Below are 22,357 nucleotides of genomic sequence, written 5' to 3'. Positions count from 1 at the left end.
CCATAACCGCTCATCTCTCGTATAAAACCTGAGAAACAATCTTTTAATAAGGAATCAGACTCCTACACTATGTCAATCTATTTGAAACATTTTAATATAGAACACAAAGAGATCTCTAAAACTCAGAGACCATCTGTTGCTTTGTGGGCCTGGAGATATCATGAGGATGTGACACAGACTTCCTTTTACTTAAATTTCTGTGATGAGAATGTGAAAACTTTTCATTTTAGAATTGAAATTCACTTACCTTACTTAAGCAATAATGGTTTCCTAACCCTCAAAAATGAACAGAAAGAGTGATCCTGGAAGTTTAAACTCAGACCTACATTGCCAATAGGAAAATAAGGTCGAGGCCCATTCTTTTAATGCTTTCTCTTCTATAGCCCCAGAGGACTTTATTTTTCAACCCCGTCTTGGCTGAAAATGGAATGCATGTTTCTGTCTCCCCCATATCTGCATCATGTAGACAGCTTCAGTGTGAACTTGACTTTAAGCGGCTGAACGAGTGAGGAGTTTACTGCCCAGTCAGGCATTATTCTTCTATGTTGTCTGGTTCTCTGCCTATTGCTAGGATATTTGATGTTTGCCTCCACTGATGTGGTGGCGTGAAACCACACTGAGGACAAGCGGCATGGCACTGCGAAAACACCTTCGGACGGGAAATCCTATAGTCTGGGTTTCCTAGGTCTCTCTGGCACTTCTAATACTACGACCCTGGGCAAGATCCTAACCTTCGATTCTCAGTTTCCTGCGGGGCGATGAGGAGACAATTATAGCTGCCTTGCCCCTAACCTCAGAAAGGTCTTTTTCAGGATCCAGGGCATGGTAATTGTGCAAATGGATTAAAAGCCACAGAGGGCTGGACGGTCAAAGGAAAAGAAAGAGTGGTCGCCTGTATAGGGGCAAGGAAAAGTCTATGAGAATCCTTCCCACCTATATCACTACCTATACCCCAGTGCAGGGTGTGGTGAAGATTTCCGCTATTAAAGAAAGTGAATCGGCAGGACAGAGGAGAGAGTGAATTTATCGATACTGTTGAGGACATCTCCATGCCCAGAGCTTAGATTACAAATGCACTTCAGTGGCATCAGAGTCCCTGAGAAGCACCACTAGTTGTTTCACAAAAGCCTAATGACAATAATCATGATGATTAGGAATGTACTGTAGAAAATGAAAGCTAGATTACATGATTTTTAGGATTCTTCCTGGTTTTGAAGTTCTATGGATGGCCAGCTTAAAATAATCAAACCAATTACTTCAACTGAAGTAATCTATAGACCAATGGGGGAGAAACAAAGAAAAATAGATATATTAAAATACTTTGAAAAATTAATATGTATTCCCATTTTAAAAATTTCCACTTTCAAGATGGGAACAGGAACACAGAACTGTGTACCAGATGCGGCCCTAAGCACCACCCTAACTCATCAGTCCTCACCGTAGCCTTTAGTAGGACAAGGGAACTGAGGCACAGAGGGAAAAATAACTGGACTGAGGTCACCTGGCTGGTTTTGGGGAGCCAGGACTTGGACAAAGACAGTCAAACTATAAATATGAAACAAAAAATATGTTGGGATGGTGGTGCCTGGGTGGCTCAGTTGGTTAAACGTCTGCCTGCGGCTGAGGTCATGATCCCAGGGTCCTGGGATCGAGTCCCACATCGGGCTCTCTGCTCTGTGGGGAGCCTGCTTCTCCCTCTGCCTGCCGGTCCCCCTGCTCGTGTTCTCTCGCTTGCTCTTGCTCTATCTTAAAAATAAATAAAAATCTTAAAAAAAAGCATGGTGGGATGATGTCACTAATCGATTCAAGGAAAAGAAAGAGGTGTGTGAACAATTAGAAAAAGAGTGGAAATAAAAAGAGAGGAGTGGCTAACACAAATTGACAATCTGGTACCAGTAAACTGTTCAACTTTTCAAACACAAATAGGAAGTGCATTTGATCATATTAGGTAGATTTGCTTTCTCATTGGCTCCAGCACTTTCACTGTACCAGATCATTCATAGTTGAATGCTATCAGGTTTTGACTAAAGAAACCACTGGTGTTGTGAGTACACAAGAATTACTATGTTCCATTTGTTAATAATTTTTTTCTTGTGTTTGTGGATGTTAAGTGTTTATTTTTTTTTTTCAGATTTCAGGTTTCTACTTCTACATTTCTCTCCCTGGATACTCATGGGAAATTGCTGTACCTATGACAGGTTGCATGATTCTTTTTCCTCCTCTGTGAGCTCAATTTGTGTATTATTGTATCATATGACATTTTGAATCAAGTGCTGCTAGTACCAAGCTGCTATGAGCAGCTGATGCCAGAAATATTCATTATCACACTTCTCAGCATGCAAGTGAGAGCCCTTCAGATCACAGAGACAGAATTTCCAGCCATTGTGCTTTTCTTTTTTGCATATTATAAGCAAAAAGAATGCAAAACAAAAGGAGGTTTATTAGAAAATAATGCCTTGGTAAAATGTTGTAAAACACGCGATTCATCTTTTATGAAGGTCGTGTGAAATTCAGCACTGTTGTAGATACCACCTCAGATGCCTTGCCCTCCTTCTTTTCTCTTGTCCTAAATGCTTTTTTTCAAGTGGCATCTTTCTTTGGTGTTTGATTTCATTCAGGGGCAAACTCTTTACACATCTGGAAGTAAGTAGTACCCTCACGAGGGAACCATGAAATGAGATGCGCACCTACATTTGCCTCTGATATGACCCCTTTATGCGAATGGGCCAGTCAGGACACATGCAGTCCTTGTGGTAGCAGCAAGGGGGAATGGGAGGCATGGAGGGCTTTCTTCTGTAAAGGAGGACAATTAAAAAAACAAATTCAATAAGTCAGTTTTGTCATTTTCTAATATTAAGAGTGCTGAGACTGCAACCATCAACAAATTTCTTATACGTGAATTCATTTTACAAAGTGAACACTGAGACTTGGTAGCCAACTGACAAGATGCCAGAAAATGTCATGGTAGAGAAGAGGGAGCCTTTCAGTAGCAGTTTTGAACAACCTGACCTCTCACTTGGCAGTGTCTTCTGGAGGAAGAAACATGGAGCCCATTGATTGAGTATGAGGATGGAAAAGCGGGATTGGCGGGGAACTGCAATTTGCAGATTCTTTTTCTACTGTCTGAAACACTGGAGGTTAATAACCTTGCTTCCATTCTTCACTGACCCTGGGAAGACCATGAGCAAAGGGCTGGAGCTGGGCAAAGGTCATTTTCTTCTCAGCTTGATGAATACATACCAAGTGCCCCTGAAATCTGCAGTTCCTGCTCAAAGTGCTGTGACCTCAGTCTCCCGGAGAGGGCCAAAGTCACACGTGTCCACCGAAGAAATCAGGGCTGTTGCTGTGGTCTACTGTGTTCCAAAGAGATGCCAGAACTGCGCCCCCCCCCCCCCCCCCGCCTTGGCTCTCACTGTGGTCTTCCACTTTACCTGCCCCACTATTCATTGTCTCGGTTGACTCCATATTTTTTTAAAAATGTGTTCATATAGAGATGTTTCTTAACCTGCTCAGTCTCAAGCCGTTGCTATAGGTGCAGTGATTTCTCCCGTCCGGTGTATATTTGGCTAACTCTTGAGTTGGAAATCAAAACGTCTTACCCGAGCCTTCAAGGAAAAGCTAAGAATTCATGTTTATTGAGTACTTCACACGTAGTTGACATTGTAGTAAATGCTCTATATATGGAAGCCCGGAAAAAGCTGATGTGCTGATCTTTTAAAAAAATAATAATCTAATCTGTGGAAGTGGCTGAGGATACTGATCTCATGTTTTCCTGTTACATTTGAAATTTTGGAAGATAATAATGTGAAAGATTTACCCTCAAGAACAGTATATTTGAATCTTCTGCTTTGAAAAGACATAGAAATTTCCATATTTATTTTGCTCTGGAGTGTATATTAGGAAATGTTTGGCAGGTAAAATTTGACTTCCTTTAAATGCCACAAGTTGTTTTCTGTTCACTTAAATTAATGAAAAATAGACCTTTTATTAACAACAACACAGCCCCGCAAAATTTAGGATGCCATTAGAGGCACATTATCAAGCCGTTTTCAAAAACCTTTCGAAGACTTACGAACGGGAAGGCTAGTTTCGGATTGACCACTGATTCATGTTAACTAAATAAATGCGAGCCAGAGGAATAGGTTTTCACTGGCTCTGCTCAGCTGGTCTCTCTGCAGCGGTGGGGTTTGGACGACCTGGGGTCACAAGCCAGGCTGGCTCTAAATCAAATAACTGTAGAATCAACATTAATGTGCTGACTCATTTCAGTGACTCCAAAGCATCTCTCTCCTCTTTCAAGCACCTCCAATTTGTGTACAGAGAAGCCGGAGTGGGCAAGCTGGTGGTGTGGCCTGGGTCCTCCACTGCCAGTCACGGTGGTCAAAACCAGAGTGTGGGGGGACACCTGCTCAAGAACCTGTTGAATCCTTCCAGGGACACCGTAGCCTCCAGCTTCTGAGCTCTTTCTTGCCAGCCTCATTCTTAGGATCCCATTTTATTCACGCTAGACTCTTGAAATTTTGGCCTCAGTTTTTCCAGTATAGCTTGATGTCATGTGAGGCTCCTTAGCTTGGTGGTTGATGATTATCTGGTTCTAGAAAGTTTTATTTATCGATCCATTTTAATTTGTATTTACGTATTTATGTATTTTGTTGAACAGATAACAGATTCTTGAGACGGGTGAGAAATAAGCTCCTCTAGGCTTTTCTTAGCACCACTGTGAAACCGTCTCGGCTTTTTTCTCCCAAATCTTCTGAACACGCTAGCAAGTTCCTCTCTGTGTTCCACTGAGAGCTCTGAATATGGTTCCTCTTCTCTGAAGATAGGATCAAGCCCAGTGTATAAAATGCCCTGAAATGTGTTAATTCCAAAAGAAGAAAATGCTTAGTTTTAACTTTTAAATGATAGTTCATATAGGAATGAAGGAAATTCATAAGGTTATTTTGAGTTAGTGAGTCGGTAGATAGTTTCAACAGTCTGTAGCTAAAAAGTTAGAGAATCGGTATCAGTCACCCTTTTTAGCAAGAGCATCTTTTTACTGCTCTTAGACTCATACCCAAGAAAACATGCAGCTTACTAAAAAATAATATTGCTCAGTTTCTGCCCTCTCTTTGTTTTGATTTTTAAAAATTGGTATGTGAGCGCTTGCTTTGGCGGCACATATAGTAACATTGGAACGATGCAGGGAAGATTTGCATGGCTGCTATGCAAGGATGATGTATGAAGTTTTTATGTGAAAGCGATACAAAGTGAAAAAGAACGATGCCGTTTTCGAAAATAGTATTGGTTATATAATTTCTATTTGACTTTGGCAACATTGTATGTTCCACTAAAGGATAATTACAAACTATATGGGTTTGCATGGGTCCACTGAGCAGTTCTCACTCACAAGGTGGCTCTCTGTTGCTGCCATGTCATCTCTAGGGCACGTAGTCCGGGCGAGGGCTGGTGACAACTGTGTAGGCTAAAACAACGATGTCATCTGAAGGCGGGATTGGGAGGGACAAGGCAGTCAAACTGCTAGGGAAGGGTGACATGGCCTTGGACCTAGCTCAGGGTTGTACCCTATCACTCACTCCAGACATGAGTTCAAGACTACAGCCAAGACTTGCATATGCAGAGAAGCATGATGCCCCATTGAGGCTGGATTCAGGCACAGCACTAGAATTTAATGGAGAAATTGGTCGTTGGCGCCAGAACAGGTTTGACCAGAGAGCCAAAGATGAGCTGTTCCTCTGAGCTTCAGGGGTTGGGGACTCCTGCGTCCGGAGGCTGGACTGTCAGGGGAAGGGCTGTAGCAGTTTCAGTACTGAGCCATGTGGGTGTCTTTGGCACTTACTGGCACTACAGTAGGAAAAGAAAACCAACAAATTCAGAGTGGAGAGAAAAATGCTGGAAGGTACACACTTTTAAAAATGAGAAAAGACACCACCTGTTCGGATATATGAAATAATAGAAATATATTTTACTCCATAAATAAGCACAAAATGCTTATTACTGTGCTATGAGGTGACTAGTTAAAATTTATGAGAATAATACTTTTCTTCTGAGGGATTCGAAGTACTTTTGTTTTGATTTTCTAAATGTTATTATGGAATAGTAAAAAAGAAAAAAAACAAGAAAGTAAGTATCTTGGTCTGCATTTAGAATTCTTACAAAGTTGAATCAGTTTGAATTCAGCTTTGTACTTTGAATCAGTTTTCTTCTTAATTGTTGATAATATGAGGATATGTGAGGATAAGACTGTCCTAATTATCGCAAATTATTGCATGAGTTTACAACCAGCTATAATTCGCAGGCTTACGTGAACACAGACCACTTTCTCAGTCGTAGACAAATTCAACTTGAAAGGCTACTTTATCCTTTGATGCGAACGCTTTTTTATCACCCGTCCTCAAAAGATTTTAGTTCATTTGTGTAACTCCAAAGGATTCTCCTTCATTCACTGATCAAACAATCACTGAGTGTCTACAGTGTGTCAGACACTGTGCCTGATGTTTGGTATAGAAGATGATTAAAGAGGGGCGCCTGGGTGGCGCAGTCGGTTAAGCGTCTGCCATCCGCTCAGGTCATGATCTCAGGGTCCTGGGATCGAGCCCCGCGTCAAGCTCCCTGCTCAGCAGGGAGTCTGCCTTTCCCTCTGCCCTCCCCCTGCTTGTGCTTTCTCTCTCTCTCTCCTTCTCTCTCTATCAAATAAATAAATAAATAAAATCTTAAAAAGAAGATGATTAAAGAGAATTTCTAGCATGCTTAAGTAGTGGAAACATAGAGGGAGAAAAGTGGAACTCCAGCAACCAAAGGATTATTCTCCCAAAGATAAAATTTTGTAGGGGGCGAGTGGTTTAATGGGGTTAATTAGTAAAAGGACTAATATTCTATGCATAGTAACAATAATTTTATCAGTCTCTCAGCTTTAAAATTCTATTTGGTGTCTTTTTGTGTCATCTTGGCCATTTATATTAAAAGCAAAAGCTTTAATTTTTAAAATTAAACATTCAGTATTAGACATTTGATTAGACATTAGACTAAGATATTTTCTCATTATAGAGATATAAATTGTTATGTGATCTGCCCTACAGTTCTGGTCTGAAATTTAAATAAATACAAGTAAAAAACATTTGGGGAGGAGGAAAAAAAAAAAAAAGACATGGCATCAATAGAGAGGTTTTCACAAATAATTACCAAACAATTTACATGTCTATCTTTTAAACAGTTCCTATGGAACAGATTTGTTCACTGTGATTATATCCCAAATAATGTCATAAATTAAGGTGGCTTGGAGATGTAGGCCCAGGGACATTTAACTTCACGTGCTCAGTGTAATGCCAGACAGAACACATGCAAATATGCAGCATACATATGCAACGTTTTCAGAAAGGTCAGACCAAACCCAGAATATATTTATGCAAGGGACTTGGTAGCCTTGCCTTCTTCCTAATTGCTATCACTATTCAAACTCAAATTTATGAACTGTTGTCAGCTATGTGTTAGAGATAGGGAAGACTGACTAGGAACAAAACATATGCCTTATGTCCTCACCAGGCGTGAAGGAAGGAAGAAAATGTTTGTCTTCTTTAGAAATTAATCACAAGGGTAGTGTTCATAGTGTGGCTTCTGTGGAATTACACAGAGTGCTTTAGGCACTTTATATTATTAAATGTTATCCATTTAAAATAACAAATACTAGGTTATAATCATAATCTTTTGTTGTTAATTCCACAATTTCTGACTCAACAGTGAAGTAATTAATTAATCAATAAAGATTTATTGAGTACCTTTTGTGGACCACAAATGAATGGGTTGATGGTTTAAAAAGTAGGGTAACACATAAATTATGGCTTTCATTGATAAATTCATTTAACAGATATCCATTAGTCATTGTGTACAAGCGATCCACAATAATGAGCATTATGAGTGATAGAGGGAAGTAATCCTACATGCTTTTTGACCACAGAAAATTGCCAGGCGAGATGCTCATGCAAAAAAACAAAACATTTCAATGAAATATATGACTCTGTGCAATATGCAGATAATAAATATTGTGCCTATTACAGCCTTTAAAAGGAAAAGAGGGATTTTGTGGAAGAGGAGCAACTTGATCGGTCTCTGTGTGATGGGGACACTTTGAGGAGTGGGGCATTTATTTCAAGGGGTACAGGGGAGCAGTGGTGGGGAGAATGGAATAAGCAGAGGTGGTGTTGGGAAGGAAATGCTCATAATGCATTCAGGAGAGAGAATGTAGACACATTTGGTTAGAATAGTCAGTGACTATCTGTGATCCTTGGTCCCTTAAATTCAACACCCGCAGGTGGGATTACTAAACTCCATCTATAAAGTTGGAACCTGCCCTAAACAGTGACACCAATTTTGCCCTCAGTCAGAGAATGTTCTAAGAATCTCTAACCCATGCTTCAGAGACATAGTTGTTTTGTATTTTTTTTTTCCTTCTGCTGCTGCTTCAGAATAACAAAACAGAGTTGAGTAACAAAACAGAGGAGAATTCTGGGCAAAGATTGTGTGATATTAATTCTTAATGTAACTTTCCAAATTGTTCAGAAACCAAGTTTATTATTATTGATCTGATAAAAAGTACTAATGAGCATTTAACCCATCAATCATTAGCTCACCCTGATTCTGGAAATGCATGTACGTAAATCATTCCAAGATACTTCCCTAGACTTTCTATTATCTCCAGAAAAACAGCTTCCATGAATGTATTTCACATAGCACACACATGTAAAATCTGGAAATTCTTCTTAATGAAGTAGTGAAATAGCCCTTGAAGCAACATTCATAATCAAAAGAATTGTTCTAATCTGGGTACCAAGAACATTCATCAAGTCACCAAAGGGTTGGGGCACCTGGGTGGCTCAGTCGTTAAGCGTCTGCCTTCAGCTCAGGTCATGATCCCAGGGTCCTGGGATCGAGCCCCACGTCGGGCTCCCTGCTCCGCGGGAAGCCTGCTTCTCCCTCTTCCACTCCCCCTGCTTGTGTTCCCTCTCTCGCTGTCTCTCTGTCAAATAAATAAACAAAATCTTTAAAAAAAAAAGTCACCAAAGGGACTATTATGGGTTTATGAATATAATCCTTTACTCTATGAAAAATTTTCTGTGACATTAGGAGGCTACAAGTTTGTAGCTATAATTTCTGCATGAATATACATGTTCAATTAATGGTCCTCCAAGATTTCTTCTTTTATGCCTTTTGTGACTTTCCTTTGCCTTTTTGCAAAATATGTAACATATACAGCTCAAAGTGGTGAGACAAACACACATGCACATACACACACAAAGAGCGAGAGCACTAGAGAATCTATAAACATTGTTTGCAGTAAACAATGATTATATTAATTATTTAGTCTTTTGTACTCCTTAGTTAGTAAGAAATATCATTTAAAATTTTTAAGTAGGATTGTTGTAATCTTGGGTGGGCCAGTTAACCTTTCCATGTCTCAATTCATGCGTTAAAACCATGAATAGAAAAATTAAAAAAATGAACAAGCATTTGTTTTTGAAATCTCCGTTGAAATACTTTAATTTTATGTTTCTATTATTTTATAGCTGACGCATACACTCAAGTGGGGTCCTGGTTACTTGTAATAAATTTGTAGTGGTATTTAATTTAAAAATTTCACATTGAAATTAGCATAGCAAGTTCGCTTCAGAAAACTCTAGAGCAGAAACATATCTTACAGAGCATCTAGCCTAATTCCTTTTTTTAAAATGAGGAATTGTAGCGAGGGGTAGTTGTACTGTTTATTTCCCGGCGTTTGTATTATGCTAAGGTTAAACTTTAGGCAAAGTATAATTTGCTAATGAGTTTTTCCTTAGGACTTTGCCCTATTTATCCTCATTAGGTTTTTCATTTATCCAGAAACACCCAATCATTCCCTTAGTCAACAAATGTTATTGAGGACTTACCTCCTGTAGACTTCATGGAGGTGATGAGTAGATCAAGACAGTCTTAGGAAGTTTTATGATTGTTCTTTGTAAAACAGTTAAGATTTGGAGACCCTTAAGTGGGCTACCTGAAATACACTTGTGTGTGTGCAAGAGCTGTTTCCTAGAGTTTGAGACCATGCCGGACTCAGCTTATGTTAGAGTCCTGCTCTCTCAGTGGAAAAGGAAAAAGCGCAAATCGACTCTGGTGTTTCCTGAAGTCCCAGTGCCAGTACTGTTTCTACAGCACCCCTCTACTCCTCACCGTTGTTTTTGCCATATTAAAGACAATCTAGTGATACTCGCTTTTAGCTTGTGAAAGAAAGTGTCAGCAATTACTGACTACCTACTGCCTTCTGGTACTTTATATGCATTATTCCATTTAAACCCCACAATAATACTGCACTGTGCATATCATATCTTCATTTTACAATGGAAAAATTGAGACATGGAAAGGTTAACTGGCCCACCCAAGGTTACATTGCCTGTGAGTGGCAGCCTTGAATTTAAGGATTAGAAAAGGAAATAAATTACTTAATATCACTTAATGTCTCCCTTATGAATACATACATGAGAGAAAAGTGATTTTGATAACATCTTTTCAATGTAGAATGATTAAGGTGGATAATGAGTTCACAGAAAATATGTCAATGTAAATCTTTGAAAATACTTATATTTTCCAAGAATGGTCAGAATCTACACTAAATCGGAAGGATATGGAAAAATAAAACTTATGGCAAAGCACTGTTTTACACTGTGAACTTTTGGATGATGCTAGTAAAGCACTTCTTTATAGTTTGCTTAATATATGTCCCCCATAATCTCATTCATGTTCATCAGGTCTTTAAGCCAACATGCCCCCAAATGGGTTCTATAGATATTGTAGCAGAAATTACTACTTCTTCTCCTCTCTCTATTCTCCTCTTCTTTTATAGCAATAAATATTTTAGCTAAGTACATGACCATGTCCCTAAAGACTATTTCTCAGCCTCTCTTGGAGCTGGTTGCAGTCATTTGATGAAGGCACGCCCAATGAGACATGAATGAAAATGGGGTGAAAAATTTCCAAGGCATTTGCTGAAAATAGAAGGAATAGTATGCCCACTCCCCCTTTTTCCATTGGATGGAGTGTGAAAGTGATGGCAGGAGTTGGAACAGTCAGGGTATGGAATGTTGCCTACTGAGGACTACAGAGCAACAAGATAAGAGGAGCTTGGTCCCTCATGCCTTGGAACCACCATGTCAGTTTTAGATCGCTTACCTTCCTTGGAGAAAGAGATCGACTTCTGCCTTGTTGAAGCCACTACATATTTTTACATTGACAAACTGTATCTTAACCTCCTCAGATATTAATAAGTATGACTTAAGAAAAGGGGTCTGTGGGTAAGACTATTTGGCAAATATTTACATAAAAAGTAGAAAGTTTTTATTTTTAATTGCAGGACTTTTCAGAGCTCGTGTTGTATGAGGTTTTGGAGTAAATCTCAAAGGGGGAGGTATGCAGCATTTCTAATTTTTTATTATGAAGGTCATTTTTAAAATGGGGCACCCTATGGACTTATATATGTGGAATGCATTTTGAGAATTGCAACTGTAGGAGACACAACTTTGGGAAGCTCTTAGTGACTGAACTTAAGATAAATGTTGAGGGTGGTACATTGAAGGTCGATGTGGGGACGAGGAAATTTTGGTCTACAGAGCCATTCTATTTAACATATTGTTAGGGAGCGTCAAGTGTTGTGGAGATACAGATACATTTCTCTAGAAGGAAAGGGAAATCAATTATTGTTACAGTTGCTCAGCTAATTATGATGTTAAGATAGATGAAATAATTTCTAAAGAAGAGGTGGCCCTATGATCAGCAATTGCACTACCAGGTGTTTACCCCCAAAATACAAAAATACTAATTCAAAGGGTTACATGCCCCAGTGTTTATAGCAGCATTATCTACAATAGCCAAACTATGGAAGCAGCCCAAGTGTCCAACCACTGATGAATGAATAAAGAAGATGTGTTTTATATACACAATACAATATTATTCAGCCATAAAGAAGAATGAAATCTTATCATTTGCAATGAAGTGGGTGGAGCTAGAGAATATTATGCTAGGTGAAATAAGGCAGAGAAAGACAAATACCGTATGGTTTCACTCATATGTGGAATTTAAGAAACAAAACAAATGACCAAAGAGGAAAAAAAAAAAAGAGAGAGAGAAAAGACAAACTAAGAAACAGACTCTTAAACCGTAAAGAACGAACTGCTGATTATCAGAGGGGAGGTGGGAGGGAGGAAGGGTTAAGTAGGTGATGGGGATTAAGGAGGGCACTTGTGATGATCACGGGGTGTGGAAGTGTTGAATCACTGCATTGTACACCTGAAACTAATATTACACTGTATGTTATCTAAGTAGAATATAAATAAAGACTGAAAAAAAGATGTGGCTCAGGTGGTTGCTTTTGTGATGACTTATAATGACAAAGGGACAAGAGGAGGAGCAAGATTGGAATCTCTGGCATCTTCTGACTTTATATGTGGGTGGAGTTTCTCCATTATTATATGACTAGGAGATACCGTGTTTGCAGTGCCAGTATCTGATTTTGTTTCCTTAGTATAGCTGTGAGAGGTGCTGGTGGAGGAAAGCTAAATCCTGGCAGAGCATCCCTTGTCTCCACTGGTTGGGACATGGAGATCCTGAGTTATCTGGTGAGATACCTAGGGGACATGTGCAGCATGCTTTTGGAAAGCAGAGATTGGAAGTAGAGTTAGAAGCTGGGAGAGACGCGATATCTGGAGAGGTATCTCAGTGACAGATGAAGCATGGCATGCAGGGCGGATGAGCAAACAAAATGAAGGATGGGATCTGGAAACAAAGAATTTCAGGCACTTGTGGAGGAAGAAGAACCTCATGATGACTGAGAAGTTAGGATCGGAGTAATAATGGAATGCTCAGGAAAAACAGAGTCAAGGATTCTGAGGTGGGGTGAATAGTCTAAGGACAAGGCTTTGGGGTGAATAGTCTAATGACAAGGCTTTGGTCAATGTTCTGGGACTGAGGGATGAAAGAAAGAGATGGGGGCAAAGGACAGATGGTAAGTTTGCATAATTAGGAGGTGGTTGGTGAGCATGCTGGTGTCGTAGGTCAGGGCAGAGGAATGGTGGGGGTAGGGATTTGGTTGCTTTGCTTTGAGGAATGGATGACTATGGAGAGAGAGAGGAGGTGAGGCCAGAACATGCTATAACATATGTGTTATATGTGTACTTGCTTACTTCAGAACAGGCTTACTTCACTGGGCTGTTGAGTGGGGTTTTTAGGGAGAGGGTCACCCTTCACTGGACATTTTTAAATCCATGGAAATGTTCAAAGGACAGTGGCACACCACTGGGCTTTACTTACTACCTTCCGAGACACTCAGCCTGTACCCAGGAAATTCAGTTTTGCCACTACTCTGTTTATAGCCAATAAAAGGAATGTTTTACTTTTCATCAAAACAATGACTTAATTTCATTTAGAATGCATTTAAAATTATTTTATAATAAATAATACTCGTGAAGCCTCAAGCATCTGGGAAAAAATAGAAGGCCACAGCAGAAATGGATGAAATCCCAATTCAGTTCCCCAAGCACCTTGGAAAGTGCCTCTTTGTGCTATTCCTTTAATGCTTGTCGACTGGAGATTGCTTCTGTTCATTCTCATAACCTTCCTGTTGGGTCCCTTTGACGTTTACATAAATCTGACTTAAATTCCCATCTGCACACTCTGTAGAAACTCAACACCCTCTCCCCAATTCCTCTTGTTTCCCAGGGGCTCATGTTCTCATATTCACCCTAGATGTGTTTTCATATTTTTGCTGGGCTCTAGATCTGATTTTTGTCTCAGCTGCTGGAGCCCTTCATACTCTTCTGTTCCGTGCATGCTCAGAAGTGAAACCAAAACCACCATTCAAACAAGACATTGGTGTGTATGATGGCTTTACCGAAGGTTTGCAGTGGTGAAGGTAGTTTTACGTCACAGACCCAAACTCTGGCTTTGTTAATAACTCCGTGCCCTGACTTCCCTGCCACTTGGAATTTTTTTGACTGATCTCTTTTCCTGCACGATCAATCCTGTCTGTTATCTTGCTGTCCACTGTCCCCTCCACTCTCACTGATGACTTGCCCACCCTCCTCTCTAGATGCCTCCTTCACCCTCCAGACTCTGTTAGCATCCCGTGGAGCAGTCAAACTGTCCCTTGGTTTTGCGGTCTTCACATAAGGCGTTCTCTCAGGTCACACTTCCCTGCTTACAGCAGTCTACCGGGAATTTTCTTAAACCAAGGTGGTTGTCTCACTTAGGGGAACTCTGGTGCTGGCTGTTAAAATGACATTTTTTTTAAAGATAAATATATTATTTATTCTTCAGTGGTTGACATGTCTGGAGACTGCTGAAATAATTGCCTATTTTTCCTGCAGCATGTGGTCTAAGTAGGGACTTATTTGAACAGATTGAATAAAGGAAATAATAATAATTATCTAACACATACAGAGCTGCAGCCCCAATATACTCAAATGACGCTTGTAACTGGTGTTTACCATGTAGAGAGCTTCCTCCCTGATATATTAAATCATGCAGAGAGTACAGTTTTAGGCCTGGTCTCTGAGTATCACATCTCCAAGTCCATCTGTTTCCAGTAAGATGTAAACTCTGCAAGCAGTATAACATTTGGGAGCAGACTCTGAAGGCATCCTGTGTATTCAGTGGGAGCAGGGATGCCTGGATGCTTTCCAGGGGAGCCTAGGTACATTTCAAACGGAGTTCCCAAAGCATGTTCTCCCGAACAAGACCTTTGTAGTTATATTATAAAAGCTTAGATGTTAAACTGCATTGTCTCTGAGAAGGGTTTTTTATTTTTTATTTTTTATTTGCTTTGTTAGGGAGAGCAAGGCAGAAGAGAGAAAAAAAATCACTTAGTATACATTAGTCACTGTACCACCTGCTTTATTTGTGGTATTTGATTTCATCCCCATGGTTGTGTCAAGGGAGAGGTTAACGTGACTATTTTCAGATTAGAAACGTGGCACCTATTTTAGTGTATGTGCTGACGAAGTGTGCACTAGAAATGTGGCACCTAAAGAGATAAGTAACTCCTCTCTGGTTGTGTCCAGAAAAGGGTCAAGTTAGAATTCATCTCAGCTCCAACTTGCCAGGATAGTCCCAAATATGGAAATAACAATGCTCCGTTATTCGCTTCTTGAGCTTAAAACTTCATATTCCTCTTCTTTCTCTCAAAAAAATATGAGAGATTGTGGATTGTGATTCTGCAAGAGGAGGAGTAAATGTCAGTTGTAGGGAGAATAAAACTGTTTCAATGAACGAGTCGAGTCACTGGACTATTTTCCTTTCTATGTGTTTTTTTTTTTTCTTCAAAAACTAGTCGTTATCCAAATACATGAATATTCCATGGTGCTCTTCAAAATACTCTTCAAAATACTCTTACATGGTACTCTTCAAAATGGGAAATATATTGTTTCTCTTATCTTAGAAGCTACCTTTCTAGAATTTTTAACTTGTACATTGCTTATTCTCTGAGGGGCAGACCCTTGAGCCTCAGGAGATGGCCGCCAATTAGCTTTGCAATTCTACACAAACCATTTTATACCTCCTGGGCCTCTGTTTCTTCTTCTGTGAAGCAAGGGACCCTTCAGAAATCTTAGCCTGTGACCAGGCTAAGTCTCTTTTTTTGGGCTGCGGATGTTAGGGGGATCGCCTGAAGGACTTAAGCTGCATTTGTGCTATTTCATTAGAATTCATTTATGGAGTCTGGTGGCAGAGACACTTAAGCTAAGGGATGGGTGGGTGGGCCCCCATCTTTCTGCATTTCTTACAGGGGCACTTCAAAGACCCCTGTCAGCCTGAGAGAAGCACATTTACTCTCACGGTCACATTTGCTTCTGGGCCTATCATTTTGCGAAGTGAACTGAACAGATGTGATCCAGCCATGTATCATTTCCAGTCTTACTCAGATAATAATGACCTGGACAGGGATAGTAAGGATGTAAATTTTATAAAATACATGCCTTAAATGAGATCAGTTACATAAGCAGACTAAGAAGTCACTGAGGGCAGGACCACCTCTGTGGGCTCTCTTTAGCTGGTGAGAACTCGCGTCAGAGAAGAGTTTGAATAGCTGTAAAGTTTGTGAAAAAGTTACTCAGCATTCAACTTTGTTCCTTTTTCCCCTTGGTGAGATTCGGTAAGTGTTTGAGGTTATGGAAGGTCTTCCCTCTCCTGGGATTCTCCTGGTGTGGGATGCTTTCCAGCAGGATAATGGAGGGCAAGAGAGCAGAGCCTGGGGCTGGCTTCCTAATCCTGCCTGGAGCCCTTCCCACCCTCCCACCCCCCCCCCCCCCCCCCCCCGGGAAATGGAAGAGCGAGTCGGCAGGACACAAGCTGGACTGGTGAGTTAAGCTTAGGCGGGATCCTCTAAGTGACCCCCATAGGCATGGCACGGGACCGGATGCTGCTCCCACATGAGACGGAAGGCATCAGTGAACCGCACACTCCTCAGGGGAGGGAGGGGAGTTTGAGACAGGAAGTAGCTATGGAACAGTCCTTCCTTTCTGATAATGAGGGGTGGCTTTTCCAAGTTTTGGATAACTTTCAGCTTAAACACAACTTTAGAATTAAAACAAGCATGTATAAATTTAAGGCAAAGTGACATTGTGGTTGTTTAAAATAGGAATATAAAGTCAATAATGACTTCTAAAATAGATTTTCTTGACAGGCATTCTAAAATAGAATTCGATCAACCACAATCTCTTTGTTGTCTAGCATCTGTTTAAAAATAAGGCTGGTAAAATTGGCCATATTCTGCTAATGTGGCAGTTGATAAACTTAATCTACAGATAAAATAATTGAAATTAGAAACGAAAAAAAACAAAACAAAACAAAAACCAACAGGCAAAGCCTTAACCCTTGCATCATCTCTGATATACCTTTAGCAAGCATCCTTGACTTCACAGTCTCTACATCTTGGCCTCCATTCGTTTTATAAGGGTGACTATCAGCACAGATACCCATAGACACACACCCAAATTAGTCAGTCACACTCTTCTGTTATTAATGGCAACACTAAGACCTTGCAACCTCTGATTTTTTGCATCATTTACTGTCAACTTTAAAAATGTTATGTTAGTAACTAAACACATCATTCGTGTGTTTCTAGTTGCTTATATAAGATATTGCTTAAATAAAAAATTCTCCAAAAAAAAATTCAGTGTTTCAGAAAGAAGACTGTTGTATGCCATGACAGTTATGGGTTTTTCAGGTAACTTGAATAACACACCAAAGCCTTCAAAACTCTTAAAAGGATAAAGAATTTTTTGAACTGACAGTGAACCAACAGTCTTTTCAGAGCTGCAGAATTTTTGTTTGATGGCCTGTAGTGAACACAATAAGCTGTAAGAAAGGTTCCATAGTCTAAATATGTCAGTAGTTTAGAGAAGATTCTGAGATCTTTGCAGAAGTGTTTTTGATTTAGTGATCATGAACTAATTTTATATATATATATATATATACACACATATATATGTATATATATATGCTGTTATAAGTATATTATGTATTGTTTAATATGATATAATTTACAAATTTATAATTTTACAAATTTATAATATACATATTTTTGTTTTACTAATAACTTTATTTAAATAAGACACAGGAACTTCTTTACTGAAAAAATAAAAAACAAAAGCCATGTTATATAGTAACTCAAATACTCTTCAGTGTAGTGGCTAGAATTAAACAGTACATAATAATTATATGTATGTATCCATTTCCAAGGTAGGCAGCCAGAAATTCCCAGAAAACATTAGTTAGTATAACTTAGTAGTTAAGGTAAAAGCACAATTATTGGGATCTCACTCTGCAGTGGTGTTCCCTTATATCATCCCATGCAATCCTCGAGACAACCTGGAGTCTCCACGTTGGTAACGAAAAAATTGTCATTTGAATAATTTGCCGAAAGCCACCCCCTGAGTTTGACTTGGAAGTTCATAGTTGTTTCATATCCCACAGTGCTTCTTAATAATAGTATATTCTGCTTCCATCTTCCATAGTCGTAAGAGGGTAGCTCAAGAAGTGGTTATGCTGCAAGGTTTTGTGTTTGCTTGCTTGCTTGTTTGTTTGTACTGTTTATTGCTCTAAAATCCAATTTGGGAATGTGTTGTTTTTACTCATGACCATTCAGTGGTGTCTTTCTTCATCCTTACCATGCCTGTCCCAGTCATGATCATCATTATCCTCTGGGTTAACGTGCAAATGGCACATGCCTGGGATCATATCTGTTCAATTCACTTGGCAAAGTGAATTTAGAACACTTGAAACAATGTGCAAAAAATCATTTAAAATAATCCTTCCTTTTTACTAGTCTTGAGAAGATTGTAGAGGGAGTTAAAATGGAGGCGGAGTAGTTTCTCAGGCTAAGCAGAGGTGAACCCTGGGAAGGGAAATCTCCTTCGATGATCCAGAATTTGGACTCACATCATAGGACAGCACTTTAAAAGTACCATCTCTGTTCCAAAATCTAGGAGTTCATCAATCACAAAAGTCTAGGAGTTCATCAATCACAAAAAGAGACGCAGATTCTATATCAGATGTTCTCTGCAGGGACCCCCATAAGCCATTGGGATTATCAACAAGGTGTTTCTCAATGGATGACTCCATGTTTTGAATGCTTAACTCATTACTCTCAAATTCATTTTTACCTTCTTTACTTTTCATATGTTTCAAAAGCTGTTTTTTAATTTAAGGATTGGGAGAGAAACTTTTCCAGTTTTAAATGCAATATTTTTCAGAGATTATAATATAAAGAATGCTTCTAGTCCAGACATCATGACTTAATTCAATGAAATGGTATATTTTTGCATATCTTTTAATTTATACAAAAGACCAGGGATGAACCATTTGTGATTTTAGAGTGACAAAAGAAAGATGTCTCAAGAGGCAGATGAGTGCCTTCTGCAGGATGTTACAGAAAGTTTTACTCATGAAGAGAAATAGTTAATCTTTGTCATTTGATACAGATAGAAGAACATAACCAAAATCACTCTGGAGAAAATGCTTCAAAGGTATGCTAAAATCCTTTTGCAAGTGACATATAATTTTGATGTGTTTCTATAAAATCAATATACATTTAATTATTGTGGATTTTATAATAATTTATTACAATAAAATTATTCATTGAATAAAATTATTGCATTCAGTTATTTACAAGTTGAGTAATGCTATTACCACCATTATCTAAATAATTTATTGAATAATGAAGAGTAAAAACCAAAAAAACTCCACATAGGGCACAGAGTGTACAGACTCTGTGGCTGAGAATTAAAGATGTAATGTGCCAAACAGATATAACCAGGACATGGGTTAAGTTAGTGGTTTTCAACATTTCCTCCACTAAGTGCTCCTGATAGTGTGTCCGTGTGTGTGTGGGTGTGTGGGTGTGTGTGTTTGGATCTATGGACGGATTTTTAACCTCTAAACAAATTGCATTCTTTAAAATAATATATTAGATACAGGGGTTAATCAGGACTTCTGAGCAGCATTAGAAAATTGGCATTTTATTCTTTTTACTTATCGATCACCTGCATTGTACTAGATAAGAGTAAATGAATCCCAATGAATATTACAGTTGGTGTGTGTGCGTTTGGGGGGTGTGGAAATAATAGTTCCACTGATAAAAGTTCCACAGACTTACTAGAAAGGAACTTGAGGTTTTAGTTGGCTTGTGTGAGCTTTCACAAATATATGTAGTTTTTCTTTCAAATTAAAACAAATGTTTCTGACTCCCAGAGGTACAGGTACCCCAAGATGAGATTCACTGTGTTAAAACAATTATACTTTTGGAGGTGTTATTGTATTAAGGACCCAAAAAGAATGGTTGGGGGAGAAGGTGTGATAATGGGGATTTCAGTATAAAGTGGGATGCCCACCATGTAGACGGGTATGGCCAATGACAACAAGGACAGACACAGTACTGAGCATTCACTACATGCCAGATGCTGTTTATATAGGATGTGCCATTCTTAACGAAACCCCATGAAGTAAGCATAATTTTCACTATTGTTCATATGAGAAAATGAAGCCTGAGAAATTGGGTAATTTGCTTATGGTTATGTGACTAGAAGCGGTGGTAACTGGATTTGGATCCAACTCACATTGCCCAATTCACATTGACGGGATTCAGTTTTATGCGGAGAGGGCGGTTATCAGGAATACATGAGAGGACCAAAGAGGGAGGAAACAGGAAGGAAAAGAGGAAACAGGAGGAAAAGAGCAGAGAAACACTTAGTTGAAAGAGGCATTCAAATTGGACCTGTGCAAAAAGAAAGGAAAGCTGAAGGTTTTTAGCTGAGCAAAGTTATTTACTGTGAATTGGGAATACAGCTTGGTCATAACAAATGCATTAAAAGTCACTACTTTGGGGCGCCTGGGTGGCTCAGTCGTTAAGCATCTGCCTTCGGCTCAGGTCATGATCCCAGGGTCCGGGGATCGAGCCCCGCATCGGGCTCCCTGCTCCACGGGAAGCCTGCTTCTCCCTCTCCCAGTCCCCCTGCTTGTGTTCCCGCTCTTGATGTCTCTCTCTGTGTCAAATAAATAAAAAATAAAATCTTTAAAAAAAATAAAAGTCACTACTTTTTGTATATTAAATTTCAGGTGGTCTCGGTGAGTACACATAATATATCTGTTACTAAAATTAGGAAATTGAGAATTGAGACTGTTACTATTTTTTGCCTCATCCTTCTTTAGATCACAAAATTTACCTTTCGGCAAACACAATGTTTATTTTAATTATGTGGTATAAATGAATGCCTTTAGTCATTTTGGCAGGAGGCCATTCTAAATCTTACAAAAGGCACATCTGAACAGGTGGCGAATCTTCAGATTTCCTCTTGGTGAAGACGATGCACAGAGAAGGAAATTGCATGTTGTGGATTAATTGTCTCATGCTGCTATTTCTTTTTCTTGTGAATTCTATTTCCTATAAACACCATGAGTTGACGGATCAGTGGTTTGCTATTATTAACCAGGTTAGGTATAGTTTTTAGTGTCCCTGTCCAAAAGCTACTCAGCACGGGTTTGAGCCACACCATATGTCCAGGTTGCTCCTTTTGTGTCAAGAGAATGCAGCGCAGCGAAGCCCCTCGTATTCCCTTAGCTTTTCTTCGGGGAAAGAACGTCTGCTTTTTTTTGTAAGGACAGACATTGGATTTAGCTCTTATGTCACTGTTTTTTGTTTGTCTCATGGCAGGTCCTAAGACATGATTTCAACAGCGATAACCTAATCTGCTTTATTTTTTAAAAATGTTCTTCTTTGAACTTGTCAGATACATATTTTAGTTAAATCAAAATAGATTTAAAACTAGGATATAAGAAACTTTTTGATGAATTTGCCACTTTGTTTTTAAAATGATATGCATGTAGTACAATGGTTGAGAAAGTAGGGTTCTCTGTGTGATGTAATTCAAATTCTGGCCCTACACTTCAATAGCTGTGTGACTTTGGGTAGTTTCTTAACATCTCTGTTTTTTTAGTTTTCACATCTCTCAAATGGGGGTGATGACAATGACTAGCTTTTCTACTGTGTAGTTTCATGGGTGTATGTATTTGTGTGTGAAATAAATGGGTTAACGTGTATGAAGTATTTAGAACAGGACTTTGTGCGCCGTAAGTAGCCAGTGTTAGATGCTGTTACTACCTCTGCTGTTACTACCTCTGCTGTTACTATGTAGCATTTAGGACATTTACTATGTACCTAGTTTATGCCAAGCACTGGGCTTACAATGAGGAAAAACATATAGATAAGGTCTCTGCTATCCTAGAGCTTACATTCTATTGGTAGGAGACAGGTAATAAGCAAGAATATATAAGCTCAAAAAAAAAAAAAAAACCCAAACAATGACAAATACATGAGTTAACACGTGGTGATATGACTGAAAGATGGGAGATACTTGAGTTTCTGAGCCTCTGACATTTAAACTCAAATTTTGTAGTAATAAAAAAATCAAGCCAAGAAAATGTCAGTAGGAAAACCATTACTGGGGGAGGGAATGGCTGGAGGGGTGGGCAAAAGGAAGAGAGTCAAAAAGGTTGGCAAGGGCAGCTCTGTGAGAGCCACTGGGCCAGGATAAGGAATCTGGATTTTACTTAAATGCACCTGGAAGCCATTAGAAAGGAGAGACTGATCCCAATATGTTCTAAAATGATTCTTCTGAGTTCTGAGTGGAGAATAGACTATGTGCCTGGAGCAAACAAGGAAGCAGAGACCTGATAGGATGCCACCAATGTGTGCCAGGAGAGAGATAATGGCAGCCTGGTCTAAGCAGGTCCGAATCGAGATGGAAAGAAAAGGAAAGATTCCAATTAAACTTTTGGAATTATT

The 22,357-nt window shown here is 39.3% G+C and overlaps 1 protein-coding gene and 1 non-coding gene across 3 annotated transcripts in view; both read left to right on the top strand.

The window, feature by feature from the left end:
* FGF14 (fibroblast growth factor 14) overlaps window positions 1-22,357 on the top strand; it is a 602,564-nt gene that overhangs the window by 102,936 nt on the left and 477,271 nt on the right. The window lies entirely within an intron of this gene.
* LOC114215893 (U6 spliceosomal RNA) lies at window positions 5,142-5,248 on the top strand. The gene has a single exon (XR_003610649.1). It is a non-coding gene; the product is annotated as a U6 spliceosomal RNA (small nuclear RNA).

This window comes from Eumetopias jubatus, unplaced genomic scaffold (assembly GCF_037043125.1).
Source record: "Eumetopias jubatus isolate StellerSeaLion01/CBP00866 unplaced genomic scaffold, mEumJub1_p1.0 scaffold_3, whole genome shotgun sequence".
NCBI lineage: Eukaryota > Metazoa > Chordata > Mammalia > Carnivora > Otariidae > Eumetopias > Eumetopias jubatus.
Note: the sequence above shows the minus strand (reverse complement) of the source record. Positions and strands in the feature narration are given on the sequence as shown.